At 33.4% G+C, this 26,000-nt stretch overlaps 1 pseudogene; it reads right to left on the bottom strand.

Annotated features, from left to right (window-relative positions):
* The window catches only part of LOC149530826 (transcription factor MYB88-like), a 56,980-nt pseudogene that overhangs the window by 17,439 nt on the left and 13,541 nt on the right, over positions 1-26,000 (bottom strand).

Genomic DNA, 26,000 nt, shown 5'->3' with positions numbered 1-26,000 from the left:
GGTTGAGTGCTCAAGGGGAGCGATGATTTTGGATCCAAATGATAGGGCTCCATTGTTTCCTTCTTCTTGCCTAAGCGAGTGACGGGTGGCATGAAAATGCAGAATGTTTTCTAGGGATGAGATGCAACAATGCTGATGGAGGCAAAAGAGGAAGGCTTTTCTATGCAAATGATTTACTAGGTTGAGGCAAAGCTATATGAAAAAACCTAAGGAGGATTGGGTTGAGGATTCTAACTTCAAAGATATGTTGCCAAAGCACAAAATTTCTACTTTCCTATGTGCAAGCTTGGTGGTGATTGTGTCAACTTAAGGATAGACTGATGATCCTTTAGGAAGAACACGAGATTGACCACTTGTGGATCCTAACCTTTAGCTCAAGGTGATGAGGGATGACAAGTGAAAAAGCTAGATTTCCCTAGACAAAGCTCTATCAAAGGGATAACCTTGGTGAGATTGATGGATTTGGAAGTTTTTAGGAATGGCAAACTTTTGGCAGGGTGACAACAATTTTGAAGGCTTGGATGTGAGGTTTTGATTGCTGGCTAGATGGTTTGGTTCTAAATGAGATGAATGAGCTAAAATTCTTTAAGGGGATGACTAAGGATGGCTAGCTTACCTACAAAGATGACTCTAATGCAAAAGTGAAGCTTATGCAAGAAGATGTGGAGAAACAAGGGGATCTAATCATAGAAATCATGCTTAGTTGGTAAGGCATAAGCATTGTTAACTCCTGGATGTTGGTTAAATTGGATGGTGTGATCTAACCAGGTGTCTTGAAGGGCTTCATCAATAGCTTTTTCCTCTTCTTTGTGGAGTTTGGAAATTCGAGGGCTTGGTGTTAGTTCCTTTCTCTTGGCTGAAGTTCTTGGTATGCCTGAGATGGCTTGAGTTTGACTTTGTGAAAATTTTGTTTGGGTTTGGGTTGCTCTTACATCAATTCCTGAATCTTCTTAGCTTTGAGAGATCTTGGTTTTTTTTCTTCAACTTGTTCAACTTCTAGAATAGGCAGTGACTACGCTAAGTGTGCCCTAAGCTAGGATTGACCAAGTTTGGAAAACATGCATTCAATAAGTGAAAGACCAAGCAATAGATAGAAACAACCAGATAGAAGTTTTGATTCCCAGAATGTGATACTTGTGCCAAGGAGTGTGTATTTTTAAAAATGTTTCGATCAGTCACTTCAAACACATTAACATCTTAGATGGTTGTCTACAAGGCTAACCGTTGGTTTAGCTAGGGAGTCCTCGATATACCCAAGGTATGTGAGGCCCAAATCCGTAGATGAAACCAAAAAGATGTCACACAGTCGAGAGGAGTGGTAACCCACTTCTCCTCTTTCACTTATCAAGGGTATAAAGTTCCTTGCGGCTTAGCCTGAGTGACAAAATCTTGATCCCAAGAGAGGTGTCTTTCGATTCACCTCCCGGTTCTTATACTCTGTCAGAACGCTGGAGTTGAGGTCATCCAAGGGGTGATGAAATCCCCAAGTAGGCCTCCTAAAAAGAAACAAGGTTTTGGATCCTAATCTTATGCACCCAAGATAGCTTCGAAAGACGACAAGGGGAGAGAAGACTTGGATGACCTTGGGCTAAAAAACATGCTTGTTATTTTTACCAACTGACTCTTATGTGTGCTGATCTAGACTTTTCAAGCACTCATGTTTATGAGACAATGTTCAATTCCAACTTTGAAATGTGCTAATAAAGAAAAATTGAGTGAAGAATGAATACAAGAAGAAGAGTTAGGGTCAACAAGAAAGTAAACCCGCGCACCTGGAGGCTCTCCACATCAAGTATCGATTAATTTTCTTTAAGGCATTCAAGAGTTGGTGTGATTTTTTTTTTAAGCCCAAACCAAAGATGTGTGAGATTCGATTTCAAGCACGCACCCAAAGGCCCTCCATGTCAATAGTTGTTCAATTTTAGTGCCCAAACTTGAAGTGTGATCAATTTAGTCTCGAGTTTTGGTCATTTAAGAATTTTGATAAAGTTAAAGCAAACGTTCAAAGACCAAGTGAGTGAGTTAGATTGTGAAACATTTAACACCTTTTTCAAGTAGACCCATCCCCATAGATGGCATTGAGATTGAAACCAATGGTTGAATTGATGGGTGATTAGAAAAGAGGTGAGTCCAAGGAACTAATCAAATTGATTCTTGCAAATTTTTATTTAACTTAACGAAGTTTCTTAAATGTCCAAAAATCAAACTTTGCCTAAATTGCATGTGGAAAAGAGATTTGTTTTGTTCAATTTCAAAAGCTCCAAATGAAGTGTTTGATATTGCAATGGTTAATTGATCCTTGACATTGAAGATTGGATTTTTTTTTTTAATCATGCATTCAAGGAAAATTTGATTTTAATCACATGGCATTCAAGAGTGTGTTTAGCAACATGCATTCAAAGACAAGTGATTAAACATTCAAGTTCTTTCCTTTGAGCATTAAAGATTGAGATTTTGTGTGTTGTTTTAAGAAATTTGAAGTGCTTTGTTTTAAAATTAGATCATTCAAGATTGTTTTGGACTCAAAAGTGAAAATGAATCTTTGGACTTTGGCTTTCATTCAAGATTTTGTGTTCTAGTTTGTATATTTTAAGCCCAAAAATGATATTCCTGGATTGTTTTGATGCATGAAAAACTTAAGAAACATTCAAGATTTTGCAACAAGACATTTGTTTGGAACAAATAACAAAGCTTTTAGGACAATTTTTGGTAACCATTTAGGACTCTTAGTTTTCATGATATTTTTAAAAGAACTTTAAAATATTTGCAAATGAGGTTCATTTTATCCTTGATTGATGCTTTGAGTTTGATTTAGATTTTAGTGTGCACTTAGTGTTGATTTTGAACCTTTTGAAATGGAAACTCAAAGTTCTTTTTAAATTCCCAAAAATGAAGTGTTCCTAACTTTGCATGAATGCATCTAAAACCTTGATGTTGCAAGGATGCAAATGATTGGATTGGTTTAGTTTCACTTGTTAAAAGATTTTTTCTTTTTTGCAAATTTTTAATTTTTTAATGGATTTAAGTATGATTTGGGGGTTCATTTTAAGCACTAAAAAGAAGTGTGTATGATTTTGCTTCCTTAAAAAAAAATGGCCAAGATCTCCCACAAGAAGAAGAAGAAGAAGTAGATGGAATAAGAAGAATATAGTCAAGAAGAGGAAGAAGAATTCCAAGTGCTTTGTCCACCTATAAGCTTGAAAAATCTGCAAATACTATGAGATAGACTATGAGTTCCTTTGTCTTCTTCATGCTCATGTGGACCTACAAAACTAATTTATACAATCCTACCAATCACAAAAACAAGCAAAATTAGCCAAAATTAGCAAATGACATACAAAACTTGACTAAAAAAGCTAATGAAGATGACCCATGCGGGGTCCCATCGGGCGTGCCAAAATGTATATGAGCAATGTTAGTATGCTAATAGAAACCAAATTTAAATAAAGCTTCTACAAACTAAAAAAAATTCATAAACTTCAAGATAGACTAAGTTGAGATCTCAATTAAGAATATGAGCCATTAATGGGCTCTCTCAATAAGAAGCTCTCTTGTTGAGTGGCTTTGTCTAAATAGATAGGATGTATGCTCAAGCTTATGCTTCAAAAAGGGCTTCAAATGGAGTTGGAATTTGGGTGTGAGTGTATGGTTTTGATGTAAAATGGCTTCTTAAAATGGCATTATGACTTTACTTCATGGATTGTGTTGTTTTGCAAAGGGGAAGGATCCAATTTATAGGCAAGAGGCTTGAGGGATTGAGGGCTAAGATGGAAGGATGGAAAAAAGCTCATGGAGGGCTTAGATTGCATGAGAGGAGAGCACATGGATTGTGCTTCCTTACAGCCAATCAGGGAGTGACACATGTCACAGAGTGAGAGGATGGAGGAAAGGGGAAGGATGAGTCAACAAAGGAGGCTCAAGGGATAAAATCTTCATAAAGACCCTCATAATGGCTTGTAAGAGCAATGAAAGGGATTTGGAAGAGTCATTTATGGCCTAGTGGACTTCATAAAGTTTTATGGTTGGGATATTTTGAAGGAGATGAGAGGAATTTTGACTTGGGCTTGATTAGGAAGGTTTTAAGCTTGCTTAGGATTGTGCAAATGATTAGAGGATGGATTAGGATGGTTTAGGATTAGCTTAGGGATAGGCAAGTGGATGGCATTTAATGAGGGTGGGTGAAGGAGGAGATATTTGTTAACTTTGGCTTGGGTTAGTAAGTCTTAACCCATGTTTAGAGAATGTGACAAGGTTAGGAGGGGATTAGGATTAGGTTTAAAGACATCTTCTAGAAGAGTCTAGACTTTGGATGAGGATAAAGACTTTCTAGAATAGTCTAGAACTTCCTAGGATGAGGATGAAGACTTTCTAGAAGAGTCTAGAACTTCTTAGGATGAGGATAAATTAGATTTTTAGGAAATAAATAAAGTTTTATTTATTTCAAGGGTTTGGGTTGAGGAGATATTTATTAAAACTTTTTTAATAAACATGAGGATTAATATTTAATCTTAATTAAATATTTTGAGTTGGGATTAGGGGTAGGAAATGATGGGATTAGCCTTTAATCAAAATTAAAGAAGGATTAGAAGATTTTGGAAGAGGTTAGTGGTCTTAAGGAAATTGGCCAAGTTTTGGGCAAAAAATAAATTTTTAATTTATTTTGGGTTTTTTGGTCAATTTATTAATTAAATAATTAATAAATAAGAAAATAATGTTTAAATAAGATTTAAACATTTTTGGGAGGGATTCCTTAATTAAATATTTTTAATTAAGATAAAGGGATTTAATGGCATAAAAATAAATAAATAAATTAAATAAATAAATAATTAATAAATGATGATGTCATCAGAAATTTTTCAGAAAATAAAAATACTTTATTTTCTAAAGGTTTTTAGGTGTCTACAGTATCAGTATCTTGTAGGTCTTCAAACAAAGGGAAAATTTGCATGTCCAGTTTGTGGTCCAAAGATGAAATTTTGTCATTCAATGACATAGGAGATGGTAGAAGATCTAAGAGGAATAAAATCAACCGAAACTTGCTAACACCCTTCTTAGGTACTCATGAAAGCTAAATACAAAATTACAACAAAGAGACCATTTGATGTAGGAGCATCCTAGGTGTAAGGGCAATCTAGCATCACCCAAACATGTTTCCTTTTGTTTTCTTGAATAAGGGTTGTCTTAGTGTAGAGTTGTTGTCTGTACAAGCTTGCTACTTGGTAAGTTAGTCATACGAGCTAGGAATGTCCTAATTTTAGAGGTGGATGTTTGTCTTAGATATATTAGCCTACTAGTTGAGGCTCACTACCATATCATGAGTATTAATGGATGTATTGCGGATTTTTGGTTTACAATTTTGGTATAAAAACTTTAGGCTCATCATTGAAGGCCTAAATGTGCTCAGATGAGGCCCAAAAACCCCACAGATGGGCACTTCCATGAATTTGAGCTTGTAGATTAGAAGATGAGGATTCTAAAAAGTGGTTATAATAACCAAATCAGAGCAAAGATTTGAGAGTTATGGCCTTTTGAAGTTGAGCCAACCAAAACTTTCAAAAATAAATGTTAAAAATGTATTTGGTTGACTCTATATGTTTTGTTAGGGTATGTTAGCCCTACGTATTAAGTTTGAGGGTTTAGAACCTTCCCGTGGGCATAAAATTTCCTATTTAAGAAAAGCTTGAACATTGTCTAGGACAATTTTGGGTGATAGTTTGTAGCTTTTTCGTGTAGATTACTGTAATGAAGGCCCCCATGTGGGTTAACATATTGTAATTCTAAATTCTATAATTTTTCATTTGCAACGATAATAAGAAGCTTGTATTTATTCATCGCAAATTGCTATTGTTTCTTTATTTATGTTATGTGTTTATGGTATTAAAGGGAGTACCCTTCATCAAGTGGTATCAAAGCTAGAGTTCTTGAGTGTGTTGACAGATTGTCGACTATGAGGCAGTTCGCATTAGGACCGTGGTTTGGGCTGAGCATGTAAATATTCAAGAGGAGCTGAGTCTAGTTGAAATGACTAGTATTGAGAAGGCATGCTAGCTTTTTCCTAAGAGTCGAGGAGAAGTTAAGCAAAAGGTTTGATAAAAAAAATAGTGGTAGAGGTCACGGTGGAAGATCTGGCGGACGGTCCTATGGAGGCCAAAATGATGACCAGAAGAACAAGGATGAGGCTAGAAGTAGTAGTCAGTGTTGGAAATATAAGAGGAGTAATTGAGAGGGGAGGGGTGAATCGGTTACTACTAAAATAAATCACAGATCCCTTAAATGTCAATACAAAAAATGTAAACTGAAAACTATATAGTGCTAAAGCTTGGTAAACACATACAGAATGTTGTAACCTGGGTATAACTGAATCAACTTGGTAAATGCTTAGCATAAAAAATTTAGATGTTATTTGTGATTACTTTAAATTAGTTTCAAACAAATAAAAGAAAATAGCATGAACACATTTGACACCACGATTTAACGTGGAAACCCTATTTGGAAAAAACCACCAATTGTAACTAGTTACTATTTTACAGTCTTCTGAAGTGAGCCCTATTAGGAGCCAACCCTATTAAAGATTATAAAAGACACTATTAGGTGTGACCTTGTTAAAGGATTTAATCACCCTATTAGGAGTGGTCTTGTTAGAGGTCTTTTGATAGTTCAATAAAACTGCCACCTTGTTAGAGGATTTACAAATGGTTGTTAAACCAACTTTGTTAAGAGATTGAGATCACTACTACAATGGTTAGAGAATAACAATTAATTGACCTAATTTAGCTGCAACTAAATTGTTGATTACAGATATCTATTCTAGCTTGTACTTAATCCTTCCTGATCGAATATAGCTTTTCTACTCCACAGGATTATTCTGCTCATCCTTCAAATTCGCTTCCTCTCTTCATCCTTCATAATTCATTCATAAAAGCTTGCACACTTTGAAACCACAAATTGACCTTATATCTTTCATATTGTCAAGTTGGCTCAAGTACAACTTAGAATAATTAATATTCATCACCATAGTCAGCTAGAACCAATAGATAAATCAATTGAGCTTAATATGCCAAAATAAGAAAATTCTTCATTAGCTGACTCAGCTTGGTAGAAACTAACTCAAAAGTGATTTCTTTTCTTAATCAATAGAATCTTGATTAATACTGTAAACTTGCAAAAATCCTTTGGTAACTGAGTGAGCTTGGTTAGAACTAGTTTCATCCAACTTTCCTTTATTAACTGAGTGAGCTCGGTTAACACTCATCTTCTCCATGCTTTCATTTGACGCTCGAGTGAACTTGGTAGACACTGTCTTCAGAATAAGAACACTCAGTAGACATAAAAAACTATCTTCACTGCTCGAGTGAGCTCAATATGCACTAACTGATACTGATATAAAATTTGTGTAACATCAAAGACAACACACAATTGATCAATTATATCCACACAATCTCCCTCTTTGGCATTGATGGCAACACATGTCATAGCACAATGACATTTTGAGAACAAGACTCCCTCTATTAGTGTGAGATTTTCAACTTTCTCCCTCTGTCAAAAAACTTTTGTCTATAATAATCTTCGAAAAATTTATTCTTTCTCCCTAATATTTCTTCATAGAATTCTCCCTCTTTGTAATATTTTCACTCTTTGATTTTTCTTCATAGAGCTTCTCTCCCTCTATGTAATAACAAAAATTTCTGAGAGATATGACAATAAACTTCTCTCTCTTTGAAAAAATATGTCAAAGACAACAATTATGATAATATCAATGTACCTTGAGTACTGATCCATTTGCAATATGCCCCTGTCTATACTGCATCAATTGATTGATCTTCAACTTGCTCTAGTTGATGCATCACTAAACTCCATTTAGTGATCTTCAGATAGGGGAATGAACTCTAGCTTAGCTCTTAGATACAAAAATGCATCCTTAGGTAATGACTTGGTGAATATGTCTACAATCTGCTCTTTTGTATTCACATATTCCAATTTGACTTCTTTATCCTGCACCAATTCTCTTAAGAAGTGATATTTTATAGCAATGTGCTTTTTTTTGGAATGCATCACTGGATTCTTTGATATATTGATTGCATTGGTGTTATCACGATATATGACAACTGAATCTTTGATCTCTACCTTCATTCCTTCCAACATTTGTTTGAACCAAACAATGTTAGAACAATTGACTACTGCTGCCACATATTTTGCCTCTGCTGTGGATTGAGATGTACAATTTTATTTCTTACTCATCCATGATACCAATCTTTTACCAAGAAATAATGCTCCTCCACTAGTGTTTTTTTCTATCATCAAGACTTCTTGCCCAATCAGCATTAGTAAACACCTTTAAGTCTAGAATACCTCCAAGTTTGTACCATAAACCATAGTCTTTACTACCTTTCAGATATCTCATAATTCTTTTGATTGCCATCATATGATTTTCTCTAGGATTTTTTGAGAATATTTCCACTATCCCAACTGCTAAGGCAATGTTAGGCCTTGTATGTACTACATGCTATAATTTTCCAATCATTGATCTGTATGTGGTTTGATCTACTTCTTTGGAGTCATCATTTTTGAAAAGTTTATGTCCAGTAGACATGAGAGTTCCAACAAGTCTTGAATCTTCCATTCCAAACTTTTTCAGTATCTCCTTGATATACTTAGATTGAGTGAGGTAGATACTATTTTTGTTCTTCTTTATCTGTAATCCAACAAAGAATTTTATCTCACCAAATATGGAAATCTCAAATTCTTTACTCATTTCGTCTAAAAATGCTTTGCATAAATCATCATTTCCTATAAATAGGGTATCATCAACAAATATTTCTGCCAACATAATCTTCTTATCTAGTCCTTCCTTGATATACATACTATTATTATCATTTGTTTTTTGAAAACCAATTCGTACTAAATAGTCATGTAGTCTTTCATAGCAAGCTCTGGGAGCTTGCTTGAGACCATATAGTGCTTTGTGAAATTTGTAAACCATGTTCCTTTTGTTAGGATCTACAAAATATTCTAGTTGTTTAATGTAGACTTCTTCATCAAGAATTCTATTCAAGAATACAAATTTAACATCCATCTGATATACTTCAAATCCTCTATGTGCTACATATGCAAGTAGAGTTCTAACACCTTCTAATCTTGCAATAGGTGCAAAAATTTCACCATAATCAATACCTTCTTCTTGAGAATAACCTTTGCATACTAATCTTGCCTTATATCTGGACACTTTTCAATCTTCATTTAGCTTATTTCTAAATACCCACTTTGTGCCAATTATATTTTTATCTTTGGGTCTAAGAACAAGGATTCAAGTTTTGTTCTTTCCTATCTTTTTTATTTCTTCATTCATTGCTTCAATCCATCTTTCATTTTCCAATGCATCTTTAACATTTCTAGGTTCAAATTCAGCAAGTAGACATGTACCTTTTAATTTGCTTCTTGTCATTGTTCCATCATATTTGTCTCCAATGATCTAATAAGGTGCATGATGCCTTCTGACATATCTTGTTAATACAAGTTCTTTGGATTTGTTATGAGTTCCATTATTTTCTTCATGAATTTCTTTATCAAGCTCGGGTCCTTGTGTCTATGACACGAGTCCTTCAGACTCAGTTTGAACTAGCTTAGTAGCCTTTGACTATGACTCAGGTCCTTCATATTGTGACTCGGGTTGCACTGTCTACAACTCGGTAACTATTGAAGATTTAGGAAACTCAAGAGATGAAGTCTCCTTACTTTCAAATAGATTTGGCAAGGTATCAGGTTCATAATAGACAAATCTTCTATAATCTTTTAGCTTCATTTTGCTTTCTTCTTCACTCTTTTCTGCAAACTCATCTATTCTCACATGTGCACTCTCTATGATCTTATGAGTAGACAAATTTAAACATTTGTATGCTTTACTTTTGCAAAAATATCTTAGAAATATGCCTTCATCATCTTTTACATCAAATTTTCCTTTCCTAGATTCTTTTAAGATATAACATTTTCTACCAAATACTTTTAAATAACTTATATTAGGTTTGTAACCATACCATAGTTCATAGGGAGTTGTATTTGAGTCTTTCTTCAATTGAACTCAGTTCAAAGTATGAACTGCAATGTTGATGGCTTCCTTCCAGTATTTGATAGCAACATTCTTTTCAATCATCAGTGTCCTTGCACATTCCATGATGGATCTATTTCTTCTTTCAACTATACCATTCTACTGAGGTGTACCAGGAGCTGATACCTATCTTTTGATTCCTCTTTCAATGCAAAAATTATTGAATTGATTGGAGATGAATTCACCACCTTTGTCTGATCTTAAACATTTCAATCTCTTTCCAATTTCATTTTCCACTATTTCCAGATACCATTTGAATTTTTCAAAAGTTTCTAATTTTTCTTTTAGATACATCATAGTCATCATTCTAGAATAATCATCAACAAAAAGAATGAAATCTTTTTCTCCACTGTAACTCTCTATTCCAATGGTTCCACATAAGTCAGTATGTACAATTTTTAGGACTTCTTCTGACTAATAGTTTTTGCTCTTAAAACTAGTCTTTCCCATTTTACTAATACACAAACCAACATCAGGTTTCTTCAAACTAGTAATACCTCTTACTCTTTTATGTTTGCTTATCTTGACCAGATTATCAAAGTTTACATGACATAGTCTCCTGTGCCATAACCAACTTTCTACTACTTGAGCAATAAAACATGAGCGTTCACCGAGATCAAGATACAATAGATTACCTTGTGTTTGCTTGCCTGATCCAACCATATTTCCTTTGTCATTCAGTAGTTTTGCCTTGCCATTCATGAATTCTACCTTGAATACAATGTTGTTAAACTATGCCACACTTAGTATATTATGCTTTAGTCTTTCAACCCAATAGGCATTATCATATATACGTTCATTGGTTAATGAGATATGACCTTTTCCTTTTATACAACAAGGTTCATTGTTCCCAAACCTTACACTACCTCTATCATAGTATTCAAAATGTTCAAATTTTGTTTTATCTCCAATCATGTGATGTGAACATCCACTATCTATAATCCATTTATCATTTTTGCTAACATGAGAAATAAGTGCCATCTTATCTTTTTCATCATTAGATTCATCTTTCACAACAATATATACCATTTCATTTTCACTATCATTAGAATCTTTAGCCACAAAATAAGTTTTCTTACCTTTATCCTTGTAATTCTTGTGACTTTTGAGTTCTTTCTTGCCTTTGTACTTGTGAATTTTCTTTTCATCCTTGCTTTCTCCGTTTGGACACCTAGCAACAATATGCCCGACTTCTTCACAAGATAAATAAATTAGAGGGATTTTACCTTTGTATTTTCCTCTGCCTTTGGAATATTTCTTTGCAAGTAGGGCTTCAACTATTTTAAGATCACTGTCAGAACTTTCTTCATTTTCTTCCTCACTTTCTGATTGATTAACTTTTGATTTCTTGCTCTTTTCTTTGAGTGAAAGTTTGGCTTCAAACATAGATTCAATATTCTTTGAAGTAGGAACATAGTTATCATAGTTGTCTAATTCAAAAGTTATTAGTCTTCCTACTAGAGAATCCAAGCTTAATTTTTTATTTGGATCACATCTCATTTCTTGAATAGTAGACACTCTAATTGCATAAATAGGAAGAAGAGTTCTGAGTACCTTACTTACAACAGTTTCCTCCTTAATGTCTACTCTAGATGATTTGATTGCACTTACACTAGCTTTGATTCTTTCCACATATTTAGCAACATTTTTATCTTCTCTCATTCTCATTTGGTCAAATTTTCCTCTAAGACCTTGTGATTTGGCTTTTCTTACATTTTCATCTCCTCCATAGATATATTTTAGTTTGGTCCACATTGTATGAGCAGTTTTACAATCCTTTACCTCATCAAATTCAACATAATTGAGAGCAGATGCAATATCAATCATCATAATATTATGATTCTTTTTTTTTGCAATATCTTCAACTGATAATGTTTTAGTGGGAGTTTTTTATTTAGTATCAAAATATTTGCAACCTAAATCATTGATAGTAGCCAAATGTAACCTCACAAGTCCTTGCCATGCTGCAAAATTGTCTCTGTTGAGTTTTGGAATCTCTCTTTTGTAAGACATCTCAATCTTTAGCTTAGATCCTTGAAACATTCTTTGTAAGTACCAAAAGCTTTGATACCAATTGTTGAAAATATAAGAGGAGTAACTAAGAGGGGAGGGGTGAATCAGGTACTACTAAAATAAATCTTAAATCCCTTAGATATCAGTTCAAGAAATGTAAACTAAAAATTGTATACTGCTAAAGCTTGGCAAACACATACAAAATGTTGTAACTCGGTAATAACTAAATCAGCTTGGTAAATGCTTAATATACAAACATTAGATGTTATTTGTGATTACTTTAACTCGGTTGCAAAAAAATAAAATAAAATAGCATGAACACATTTGACACCAAGATTTAACGTGCAAACCCAATTTGGGAAAAACCACCAATTGTAACTAGTTACCATTTTTCACTCTTTTAAGGTGAGCCCCTTTAGGAGCCAACCCTGTTAAAGGTTACAAAACACATTGTCAGGTGTGACCTTGTTAAAGGATTTAATCACCCTATTAGGAGTGGCCTTGTTAGAGGTCTTTTGACAATTCAATAGAATTGCCACCTTGTTAAAGGATTTACAAATGGTTCTTAAACCAACTTTGTTAAGAGATTTAGATCACTGCTACAATGGTTAGAGAGTAACAATGAATTGACCTAACTTAGATGCAACTGAATTGCTAATTACAGATCTCTATTTTGGCTTGTACTTAATCCTTCCTGATCAAATATAGCTTTTCTTCTCTATTGGATTATTTTTCTCATCCTTCAAATTCACTTCCTCTCTTCATCCCTTATAATTCATTGATAACATCTTGCACACTTTGAATCCACAACTTGACCTTATATCTTTCATATTGTCAAGTCAGCTCAAATACAACTTAGAATAATTAATATTCATCACCATAGTTAGCTAGAACCAATATATAAATCAATTGAGCTTAATATGAAAAAATAAAAAAAATCTTTGTTAGCTGACCCAGCTTGATAGAAACTAATTCAGAAGTGATTTCCTATGTTAACAAACATAAGCTCAATTAACACTATAAACTTGCGAAAATCTTTTGGTAATTGAGTGAGCTTTGTTAGAATTGGTTTCATCCAACTTTTCTTTATTAATTGAGTAAGCTCGATTAACACTCATCTTCCACATGCTTTCCTTTGACACCTATGTGAACTCAGTAGACATTGTCTTCTGAACAAGAACACTCAATAGACACAAAAAAACTATCTTCACTACCTAAGTAAGCTCAATATGCATTGACTAATATTTATATGAAATTTGTGTCACATCAAAGACAACACACAATTGATCAATTGTACCCAATAGTCAGAACTAGAGGGGAAATAATTCCAACTGTTTCCATGATCTAAATAATAGAGATCAAAGAGGAAGAGGACAAGGATTTGGAAGAGGAGGTTTTTGTGGAAGATGTTTTCACTCTAAAGAAGAAAGGCATAGAGAATTTGAATTCTCCTAGCACTAAGGAAAAATAAAAGAATAGAAGGCCATGCCAGAGTTGCACATGTTGAGGAAGATGCCAAATTATCTCATTCTAAAGTTTCTAAAAGAGGAGAAGTCCTATTGAATAGAAGAGTCCTACTAGGTGGTGAGAATGAACCTGATCAAAGAAGGAGCTTGTTTCATATAAGGTGAAAATGTGAAGATAAATTTTGTTATGTGATCATTGATGGTGGAAGTACTAATTATCTGGTGTTAGAAAATATGGTCACAAAGTTGAAGCTAAAGAGAGAAAAATACCCGCGTTTGTATCATATTGCTTGGGTACAAGATGACCACAAGGTCATGGTCTGTGAGCAATTCTCAGTGAAGTTCAAGATTGGAAGCTACCAAGATTATGTACTTTGTCATATTATACCTATGGGCATGTCATATGTTGCTGGGTAGGCCATGGTAGTTTGATAGGCATGTTGTACATGATGGGCTAGAAATTACCTACACTTTGACAAAGGATGGAGTCAAACATAAGTTGAAGCCATTGAAGAAGAAATAAGAAAAGGTATGTAGTGCTGCCAGAATATATTTTGTTGATGGAAAGGAGTTTTTTCAAGGTATGAAGCATGAGCATATGTGTTTTGTTGTTATCCTAAAAGTTGGTAAAGAAGAAGTAAAAGATGTAACAAAAAAAGTTGCAAATTTGTTAGAAGAATTTTATGACATTGTGTCAGATAATGCACCTAATGGATTACCCCTAGTAAGGAAGATCAGTCACCAAATGGATTTGATTTCAGGAGCAAATATTCCAAACAAGGCAGCACATGAAATGACACCAACAGAAAGTGAAGAGTTAAACAAACAAGTGCATGACTTGTTGGAAGGGTTTGATTCAAAGGAGTTTAAGGCCATGTGTTGTACCAATAGTTTTAACACCAAAGAAGAATGGATAATAGAGGATGTGCATAGATTCTCATGCTATCAACAAGATCACAATCAAGTATAGATTTCCATTGCCAAAGATTGATGATATTATGGAATGTTTGAGTGGAGCTATGGATTTCACAAAAGATTTAAAGAGTGGATACCATCAGAGAAGGTGATGAGTGGAAGACTACCTTCAAGACAAGGGAATGATTGTATGAGTGGTTAGTCATTCCTTTTGGGCTAACCAATGCACCAAGAACTTTCATGTGGCTCATGAATGAGGTATTGAAGGAGTTTCTAGGTAAGTATGTCATTGTTTACCTAGATTATATTTTGATCTTTAGCAAGACATTGGAGGAGCATTCGATGAATATTCTAAAGTTATTTCATAAGTTGAGGGAAGGAAAGTTGTTGATAAACTTGACGAAGTGTAGTTTTCTGAAGGAGTTGGTGTATCTAGCTATTCTTGAATGGCCTACTCCAAAGAGTGCTACAAAGGTAAGATCTTTTCATGGATTGGCTAATTTTTACAAAAAAATCATAAGAGCTTTTAGCAGTATTTTTGAACCCTTGACTGAAACAATGAAGGGGGATAGGAAAGAATTTAAGTGGACTATAGGAGCAAAAAAAATTTTCAAGTTGTTGAAACATAAATTTACAAAGCAACCTATTTTAGCACTTCTAGATTTTAACAAGGCGTTTCAAGTAGATTGTGATGCTAGTGGTATTGCAATAGGAACTTTTTTTGAGCCAAGAAGGTAGACCTTTTGCTTAGTTTAGTGAGAAGTTGAATGATGCCAAAAGAAAACATTTTGTTTATGATCAAAAATTTTATGCTATAGTTCGAGCATTGAAGAAGTGAAAAAACTATCTTCTACATAAGGAGTTTTTTTTGTAGACTGATTATCAAGCTTCACAATATTTGAATAGTAAAGGAAAATTGAACCAAAGACATTTGAAGTGGGTTGAGTTTTTGTAGAGTTATACAATTGTTTCCAAACACATGATTGGGAAGTCTAACAAAGTTGTAGATGCTGTTAGTAAAAGATAACTTTTGCTAACAAAGATGTAGATTTAAGTGGTTGGGTTCAAGGAACTTAAGAATTTGTATCCAAAGGATCTTGATCTTGGTGAAGCTTGGAAGGCTTGTACAAAACGTATTACACTTGACTAGACAAATTGGTTGGATTTCATAATCCAAGATGGTATGATGCTCAAAGGAAGTTAGTTGTGCATTCCCAGAAGTTCAATGAGAGATAATCTCATCAAGGAGAAGCACATCAAAGGATTGGTTGGGCACTTTGGGAGAGATACGACCATTGCTTTGGTTGCTGAGAATTATTACTAGCCACAATTACAACAAGATGTGAAGAAGTTTGTGCAGAGTTGTAGAGTATGTCAGATGGTGAAAGGAGTGAAAGAAAATATGGGGTTGTATCAACCATTACCTATACTACAGAAGCCATGAGAGGATATCAGCACGGATTTCATTCTTAGATTACCAAGGGCTCGACAAGGGCACAATTCTATTTTTGTGGTGGTTGACAAGTTTTCAAAGATGACACATTTTATTCCCTGCATGAAGACTAGTGATGGTATTCATGTGGTAGAGTTTTTCTTTAGAGAAGTGGTGAGACTACATAGCCTATCAAAGAGTATAGTTTTAGATTGAGATATAACAAGTTTTTTGTGTATTTCTAGCTTACATTGTGGAAGAAATTGAAGAAAAATTAGAAGTTTAGTTCATCATAACATCCATAGACTGATGGATAGACATAAGTTGTGAATCATGTTTTGGGAAACTTGTTGAGATGTTTGGTTGGTGATAAACCAAAAGGATCGTATCTAATTTTACCACAGACAAGATTTTCATATAATAATTTTGTCAACAAGAGTACTAGTAAACCACCATTCTAGATTGTATATGGGAGCAATGCTAGAAATTCTTTTGAGCTAAGGTAGTTAGATAAAGGAGAGATAAGTAATGCTAAAGCATAAGAATTTGTTGGACATTTTAAAAATATCCATGAGGAGGTGAGGAAGCATATTACAAAGATGAATACATAGTACAAGGTTAAGGTAGATATGCAAAGGAGGATTAAGAAATTTTAGATTGGAGATGAAGTCATGGTTCATCTTAGAAATGAGGGTTTTCCAGTGGGTACATATAATAAGCTGAAAAATGAAGTTTGGACTATGGAAGATAGTGAAGAGGCATGATTTTATAAATGTTTATGAAGTGGAGTTGCCTACTAAATTGAATATTTCACCAGTATTTAATATTTAAGATCTAACATAGTATTATGAAGGAGGTGATAGAGATGAAGTTGTAGAAGCACATTAGAGTATTCTAGCAACTAGTTTGCCTACAAAGGAAATTGAGGAGATATATGACAACCATGTTGGAAAATGTACAAGGAAGAAAACTTATGAAGAGTACATGGTCAAATAGAAAGGGGGTCTAGTAGAAGATTCATCATAGCTAGTGAGAGAGGAGGTTACCCACCTTGGTTTTCCTCTAAACACATGAGATGTAATGGGGTCACTTCTCAAATTACCCTGGGTGTTTAATGCAGGAGCATCCTGGGTGTAAGAGAAATCTTGTATCGCCCAAAAAATGTTTCCTTTTTGTTTCTTGAATAAGGGTTAAGGCTCAGTGCCATATCATGAGTATTTATGGATTTATTGTAGATTTTTGGTTTAGGCTCACCATTGAAGACCTTAGAGGCCCCAAATGGGCTTTGAAATGGGGTCAATTAGAGCTTGCACAAGTTGGGGCCTAGATATCAAAAGTTGAGGATTATGAAAAGTGGTTATAATAGCTAGTTAGAGAAATAATCTAAAAGTTATGGCCTTCCAAAGTTGGGTCGACCAAAATTTCCAAAATAAGTCTCAAAGGTGTATCAGGCTAACTCTATTTGTAATTTTAGAGTTAGTTAGCCTCAAGGGTTAGGGTTTGATGTTTAGAAACTTCTTTAGTGGTGTAAAAATGCCTAGTTAAGGAATGTTCATAAATTGTTAAGGACAACTCTAGGTGATAGTTCGCAACTCTGTGTTGTAATTTATTGTAAGGAAGGCACCTATGTGGGTTTGCATATTATATTTTAAAATTTTGTAATTCCACATTTGCAGTGATAATAAGAAGCCCATATTTTCTTCTATCCAATTGTTGTTGTTTCTTTATTTTTGTTATGTGTTTGGGGTATTAAGGGGATCACCCTTCATCATCTTCCATGTCTTGAACATGAGTAGTGTCAGCTACATTCATCAACTCTATAAAACCTAATTGTTTTTGCATATAAACAACAAACAAGCCATAACATATTCATTAATATTTAATACATGTATGTGTTTATTCATAATAAATTTCAAAATATAAAATTAACTTGTCTTTAATACATTATTATGTTTGGGTGTACTCATTGACTTCTTTTTCCTTTCTCCTAATCTTAAAATACATAGTGTGCCATAATGCATAAAAACTAACATAAGAGGAAAAAATATGATATAACATGAGTTCAATTAAAAATTTAAACTTGATATGTGTCCAAAATATGATACCACATAGCTCTCTAGGCCAAAGTTAATGACATAAAGTGTTACATTATCAATTTGAGAAATTTGAGCCCCCAAGAAGCCCTATAAAATAGTAAAGAGTAAAGCTAGAAATAAGAGGGAATATTGTATTTGGGAAGGCTAGGATTTTTGAGTGGATACTTGAATGCTACCTATGACTTGGGAATAATTGGGAGCACCTAGGACTTAGAAGGATACTAGGAGGGTCACATGGTTGACCTTGAAGGAGATACTTGGTGTATGTCTCACCACCACAAAATTTCTAAAAGGTGTCTACATATTTATAGAATAAAATACTAAAGTTACATCTTTGAAGGGAAGACCATGGGTGTTCATTAATGAAAAGAATGGCAATCTTTGAATGGATAGACTAGTCAGTGAATGAGGGTTTGAGTGAACAACACCAAGTATAGATCCGATATTTTTCATTTAATGGGGGCCACTTTTTTGTTTTGGAATATGTTGCTATAAGTCCATTTGAAGGTGTTGGTTCCATTGATTTGGTTTGATGGTAACTAGAAGGGTGAATTCCATAAGAACCTAGGTGAGAGCCCCTAAAAAGGAGGCTTTGGTGTATGTGGAAGTGAAGATGAAAATTACACCTCATTAAAGCCTAAAAATATATTGATTTACATCATAAATTAAAATTGTTTCATGGTTTGGGGGTCTGAGTGTGAGTGGTTATAGGAATTTCTTAACAAAGGTAGGCTTATTAGGCCTAATTTAGGATTGGCAACATACTGGATTTGCTTGCTGGTCCAAAGGAACCCATATTGAATTTGGGATATGTTGTGTAACTTGGAAAAGGATATTTAAACCCTTAATTTTCTTTTTGTAAATTCATTCGAGAAGCAATGAATTAAATTTTTGATTACCCAAGTGATAGGGCTACTAAGAGCAGGCATAAAAAGAGAAATTTGGTCTTGGGTGTTAAAACTTTGTCAAGTATGGCAATAGAATTTGAATGTAGGTTATTTGAAGTGTGTTGAGACATTTGGAAAGATCATAGTCCACATTTGGAGTGGGAAAAAAATATTGGGTCAATGAAGGGAGTACGGATTGTGTCCAAGGATAATAGTGAAGTTTGAAATCAGAATTGATGATTAGGTGAACTGTGGGTGGAAGGTTCAAAGGAAAAGAATTTTTTAGAGAGGTGACACCTCATTTGCACTTTAAGCCATTTTTTTGGTGTATCTACTATGGCTGAGTGGTGATCAAGATTAGATGACCTCAACCTATTGACCATTTGGGAAATGTGAGAGGTATTTTGTGTAGGGTAGATGATGAGGTCCTCTTGAGTAGCATTACATGATCTAATGGGATACACAGATGGTTTACAAGTGATTGTGGTTATTGAGGGGGGATATTGACTAGAGGATTTTGTGGTTGTATTAGTTAGAAGCTCCCCTTAGCATTTGTGGCAAGGACTTAACCACCTCCTTTGTATTATAAGTTGAGTGGTTGTATTGAGCATTGGCATATTGGTCTTTTGGTGCAATGACAACCCCACACTAAAAATGGTATTAGAGCTTGGTCACAGGTTCGAATCCTCAGACCCTTGGGTAATGCTAAGGGGGAGATTGTTAGAAATTTGTTCATTGCTTCCCTCAATATTCAAGACAAGGGCTTAACTGCCTCCTATGTACTATTAGTTGATTGGTAATATCGGGCATTAACAAATTAGTCTTTTGGTGCAATGACAACCCCACTCTAACAATGTCACAACAAGTGAATGGTTTTGTGGTTGTGTCATAGTGGGTATAGGGCTTTGTGATTATCTCACAGTCAATGGAGGGTTTTGTACAAAAACACCAATATTTGATTTAAAAAACCACTAAAATTTGTATATATGTGACTAAATAGTAGTTAATATCTAGTCATTTATAACACTACTAAATTTACTACTAAAAAATTTTAGTCATTTATTTGTACCAATTTTGATCATTGATTTAGTGCTATATTTAGTAGTATATTTAGTAGTTGATTTAGTAGTATATTTAATCACATGGCTAGTCACATATTTAGCAGTGTATTTAGTAGCATATTTAATCATATATTTGGTTACATATTTAGTATATTAATTCACATGTGTAGTGGTATATTTAGTAGCATATTTGATCGAATATTTAGTAGCATATTTAATAGTATATTTGGTCATAATAGGGCATGATGGAATCAAAACACCTTCCACCTACTTGTAAAGCAGGTGCTCTTCCATTGAGCTAGCACCATTTAGAGAATGATCATATAATGTGTAACTTTCTGCATTGCCTTGGTTATGATTTCTTGAGTTAATCCCAATCATTTTTTTAGTGATTTATACCTAGTTTCTATATATAATTAGTGTACCTTTATCTTGATTTTTTCTTAGATGGAAGTATAATTGATTATTGTACTTAGAAATAGCTAACTTTCCTCTATCTACATGATGTATATTTCTCCTTACGTTCTACATCATACAGTTGAAATATCAATCAACATTTTAATTAAACATCACCATTGTCAAAAATTGTTTAAATATCTAATCATGACTCACAATTCATCTTAATAAACACTTGATTATAACACTGTTCACTTTTCTCTAAAGTTCAACCTTTAGTCCTAATTAGACCTACCAATGATGACTCCATCTTTTATTGAAAATTCCATATACCTTTAACACAAACTCATTAATCTTTTGTTATTCAAACACCACATTCTCTTATCACATTGAAGATTTACAGTCACATATTATAGATGAAAATATTCAAATGGTAGAATATAAGAACTTTCCCATACACATCACATCACATTGATTGATCTTACACAACCTTCTTAGCCATCTTACACTATGTCATCAAACACTTTTATAATTACATTTCTTCCTAAATAGACCTTGTCAAAACTATAGCTCTTGATTTTTAATCTAAAATGTATATAAAATTTTGCATTCAAAGGTTTTCCTTAGCCTCTTACTAAAGATTGAAGATGTTGTATTCTACATGAGATATAGTCTAATAGAATCTAAATTTTAACCTCTTACTAAAGATTGAAGATGTTGTATTCTACATGAGATATATTCTAATAGCATCTAAATTTATTTATATTATATGTATCTCAAATAGTTATTTAGAGTTATGTTCTCTTAATGCTAACAAATCTCCACAAGCCATGAAATATCTAGCTATTATTTATGGATGCCATTGTGTGATTTTTTTTGTATCAACATTTCAAATAACACGAGTTGTGATTTGTCATCAAGCTAAAAGAGAGCACAAGGAGAATGACAAAAAGAAATAACTAGAATTTATATGCTTTTTATAGGCTTATATATATATAAATAAATATATATATCATAATTTTGGTGTCTAGATGTGACCAAACTCCAAAAAAATTACCCTACAAGTATACCCAAATTTCCATGCCTAAACTGGTAATTTATAAGTTATAGTTTTTTTACTGGTGACTTCCATGGAGTTCTTCTATAATATTTGTGCTCCAAACACATAGTTTGTGTGCTTTGAAAATATTGTATCAATATTAAAAAATAAAACCACATAACTACAAAAGAAAATATCACAGCTCATGCTAACAACAATTTCCTAACATATTTGGAAATAGACTTTAAAATCATATTTATACCATATTGCATTCAACCAAGTAGGTTTACCTTCTCAATATTGTCCATCATGACACCGTTCACTTTTGCATGCTTGTTGATCTCTTCTGGATGATCCACACAATATTGCATATGTTCCTTCAAGTTTGAGCTATAAAATTCACTACAGTGTTATTCATAATTAATGGAATAGTGAAAAGGGATACCTCTCATTTAATTCTATTATATATGAATTAGTATCAATGAAATCCACACTAGAAAAAAAAAATGAGGTTAGAATTTTAGTAAGAATCATGAACAAAGAAACATACTTCAGTATATGCATAAAGTCTTGTTTCCCTAGAACTCACAAATTGTTACAAATATTTCCAATTGCATGTCAAGTCATCAAAATAGTGCCTCTAAGTCAAGTCTAACATGGCACCACCCTTTACAAAACTTTCATCCAATTTCATTCCATTTTCGATCAATTAGCAAAGTTCATAGATGGACACTTATCCAACTGAGTCATTTTCAAAACCATTCTTGCAATATTTGTCATTATAATACTATATATCAACATATCTTGATTGCATCACCTATCTTTCAAACAACTCCAAAATCATAGTTTCATACTAGGTCTTTTGTACCTATATTCTAAAACCTTCATTTGGAACACTATTTGATACATTCATTGCATGTTGTCTAGTCATTTATATTAAAAAATAAAAATTGTTGAATAAAATTTAGGGGCCTACTATTATGAGAAGCCCCTCAAATAACATGCTCCTAAAGTTGTTAGTTAACACCTCCAGTATTTTTTGCAAGTCTAGGCATCAAGGAAAACATTTGTTTGCTTGTACACAAGGTTAGAGGTCAAAGGTTCTTTCCACATGAAAATATATTTTTTGGTTCATTTTTGCAATCATAGATTCAACACCATTACCAAAAAGAGTATGATTTAGCCCCAAGTTATCTGCATGATTTCTAGTAATTTCTTGGACCAACTACTTTAGTCTTGGTTTTTCTAAACCGCCCCCAATCATAGGCATGATTGGTGTCTTAATGATGGTTGAAGGTTCCATAGTTGACCCCTCCAAATTTGTTAATTGAACAAAAAAATTCTACATTTTTAAGCACCACAGTTAAAGCTAGTGTGATTACAATAATAAAGACCATTATAATTCTAAAATATTCTTCTCAATGGAAAATGTAGATTATTAGATTACAAACCTCTGGGCTTGACATGTAAGCCAATCTTCAGTTATTGCTTCAGTTGAGCTAGCTTTTGAACAACTTGAAAAATGTTGTAGTTCAATGTGAAATTGAATAGAACCAACATATGTAATAAAGGAAAATGTGCTTGTTCTGGTATAAATTTTATCCCTTTAGGAAAGCTTAACACTTGAAAGAAGTAAGCTCTCCCAAACACACTATGTGTTAGAGATAGGTTATACTTCTCCAAAACTAAACGTATAAAATTTTATCTTAGTACACTTAGGTCAAGTGATGAAATTGATGAATTTATTGATTTGGAACAATCCCAAATGCAACATCTATTGCATTTTATTCATCTAATGGCCTCAATGATATAATTTTTACCCATGCAAATTCAAGAAATTTTGAATCAATCAACACAAATACAAGCTTGGCCAGACTGAATGATTCTAAAACAATTTGCAAGATGTACCTTTACATTTGGAAAAGCTATTTCATCCCATATGTCTGATTCATGTTCCAAAATATTTTCTTTAACTATTGATAATGGTCTCTTGAGCATGAACCTTGCTTGTACTTGAGCTACTAACACCAACCAAAATTTACCACAATCATCATGTCACAAGCAATAATGCAAATTGTTGGTGAAAAAGCAATTTATAGGTCATCTAATGCAGTTCCATTAATTTCAACCTAACATCATAGATTCAAGTTTTAGCTACATTAAAAATTCTTGCAGGCGATTAAATTTCCATATGAATCATTGAAAAAGGAAAATACCAAGCATATAAATAAACAAGGGACTCTCAAACATCTATAAGGATGACCATCCATTGTAAAATAATTAACCAACCCTCCTTATGTATGTGTGTATAGTGGTTAATTGTTTCATTGCTGCAAAAGTAAACTAAAAATGTATCACATTGCAACTTGGAAAAACATAGGTGACAAAACACATGTTTTGATAGCCTTAAAAAATTAATTATACATAATGTTATAAATTAGTAGTTGTGACCCACCAACACTCCCTTTAATGGACACCAACCTCCAAATAGATTCATTTCTTTAAAAACCTAACAAAGAAAATGCAGCAAGGGAGATCTATAAACCCATGAATCTATAGTAAAAAGTGATAATATTTAATAAAAATATATTGGAAACAAAGAATGGTATGTTTACAAATACAATTATTTCCCAAAACAACTTTATAACTCCAAGCATAAAAATAATGTGACCATCACCAAAACCAACAAAAAGGATCACCCTCTCTAGAGACCAACAAGATCATATCTAATCTACCCTACCATATACCTACCTCAAACATTATCATAACCTAACTCTCACTTATGGGATGTGATTCTCAACCCAGCTGAAACATTGACCTTATTAGTATAGGGCATACTTAGTACTACTTAATAGGAAATTCAAGTCAATCCCATCTATGCAAGTCCAGAACATAGATGAAACAAAATATAAATTTGTTTCAATTTCTCCCAAGATATCATCACGTAATGCTTAATTTAGTTTGTCATGGAGAACAAGTGTGAGACACAAATTGGTTGTTATCAAGATTAACTTGATCTATCAAACATAGGAAAATTAATTTACACATCTGCTTGAATACTAACCAATTTTAAAGTTCACATAGTTAATTAAATTTTAGTAGTATTGTTATTGAGAAGACTTAAGAGATTGTATCATCAAACAAAAATATTCTAAGAATGGAACAAAAAAAGCAAGAAAAAGAACCACATCAAGCGCCCAACCCAAATTATGATTCTAATAGATTGTTGGAAAATTGTAAAATTGGGATAAATAGACTCAAATTGACTTCATAATAACCTCAATTTGATTTGGGATTCCTTACCTAAAAATTCATTTATCAATTTTTTTTCTTCTTCTGGAAACTCATCTCTTTAATCCAAAGCTAAATGTAACAATCAAGGCTTAAACTTCCGAGAAACTTAAGCATTTTAGGCATTCCTTCAGAGTTACCTGATCATGTGCACCTTTACTATTTAATCCGACATGTTTCTATCATCTCCTTTAGAATATTCAACTGATGCAGAACTGAAGTCTACTCAAATATTTGATGTTTTGTGCTAGTTACAAAGGCACACCAATTTCAACCACCATTGTAAATGGTAGAAACTAGAAGACCTTTGTAAACTTTACAAAATGCCTCTATAAAACTTTACAATATACTAGAACCTCATAAATTGAGAACACCCAATTTCTCTTTGCTTCAAACATGCTCTCTTTCCATCTTTCTCTAGAATAGATTTATAGGTATGTATCTTTAAGATTATTAGATGTCATAGGCCTATTGTGTCTATCCATCTCCCTTTAGCCTGCAATTGCTTGTCCTTAGTTCTTTTGCTCATCTCACTGAAAGATGTAATTCATCTTTCTATTGAAGAGACATACGTTTCCTTTCTACTAAGGGGATGCATCCTAAACAATTTGAACAAGGGTTTTTGTTTTGGCTCTTCTACACCAATGCAATCCTCTTCTTATCAAGGTTTTCTTATGTTAATTTTTCTATCAATTGTTTCGAAGGCTCTAATTTTCTTCCCTAGTTTTCTTAAGTGCCATTGTTTGATAAGATCCATTTCCATGCTATACATATTCAATAATAAGATTTGGTAGATAATAATATGGCCAAACCTTGATAAAACACATTTCTTGATTGTTCACATATTTCTAGTCATGAGTATAAAATGTTATTTCAACATTGGAGGTAATTTTTGATAAATTTAAAACTCATACCCACTTAAACCTCTTTAGGATACGTACCCAACAATCTATTTCAAGGTTGTCATCTTTAATGGCCTAATGCTCATGGTCCATGGGTGAATTTCTTTATGGAAAAACTGTTAATTTTCCCGAGTTTAGTCACAGTGATTTGGGGCTAGGACCAAAATGAACCAAAGAGAAGATTGACAAGATTTAGTTTATACAACCTACCACTTAACACAATCACCTTCATGTAACAAACATTCATTCACATGATTAGACTTTTGAGCTTGTATCCAAATTTATAATGCAATGCAACTATCTTCAACTATTTATTTTTTATAACTCAAAAGGTGATGCAAGTTTGCAGATCAATAAGTGTTACATTTATTAAGAATCAATGGGTGTTGCATTAGTCAAT

This window comes from Cupressus sempervirens, chromosome 11 (genome assembly GCF_028749045.1).
Source record: "Cupressus sempervirens isolate cs-2001-9-10 chromosome 11, ASM2874904v1, whole genome shotgun sequence".
NCBI classification, from domain to species: Eukaryota; Viridiplantae; Streptophyta; class Pinopsida; order Cupressales; family Cupressaceae; genus Cupressus; species Cupressus sempervirens.
This window is presented reverse-complemented; position numbering and strand designations above follow the sequence as displayed.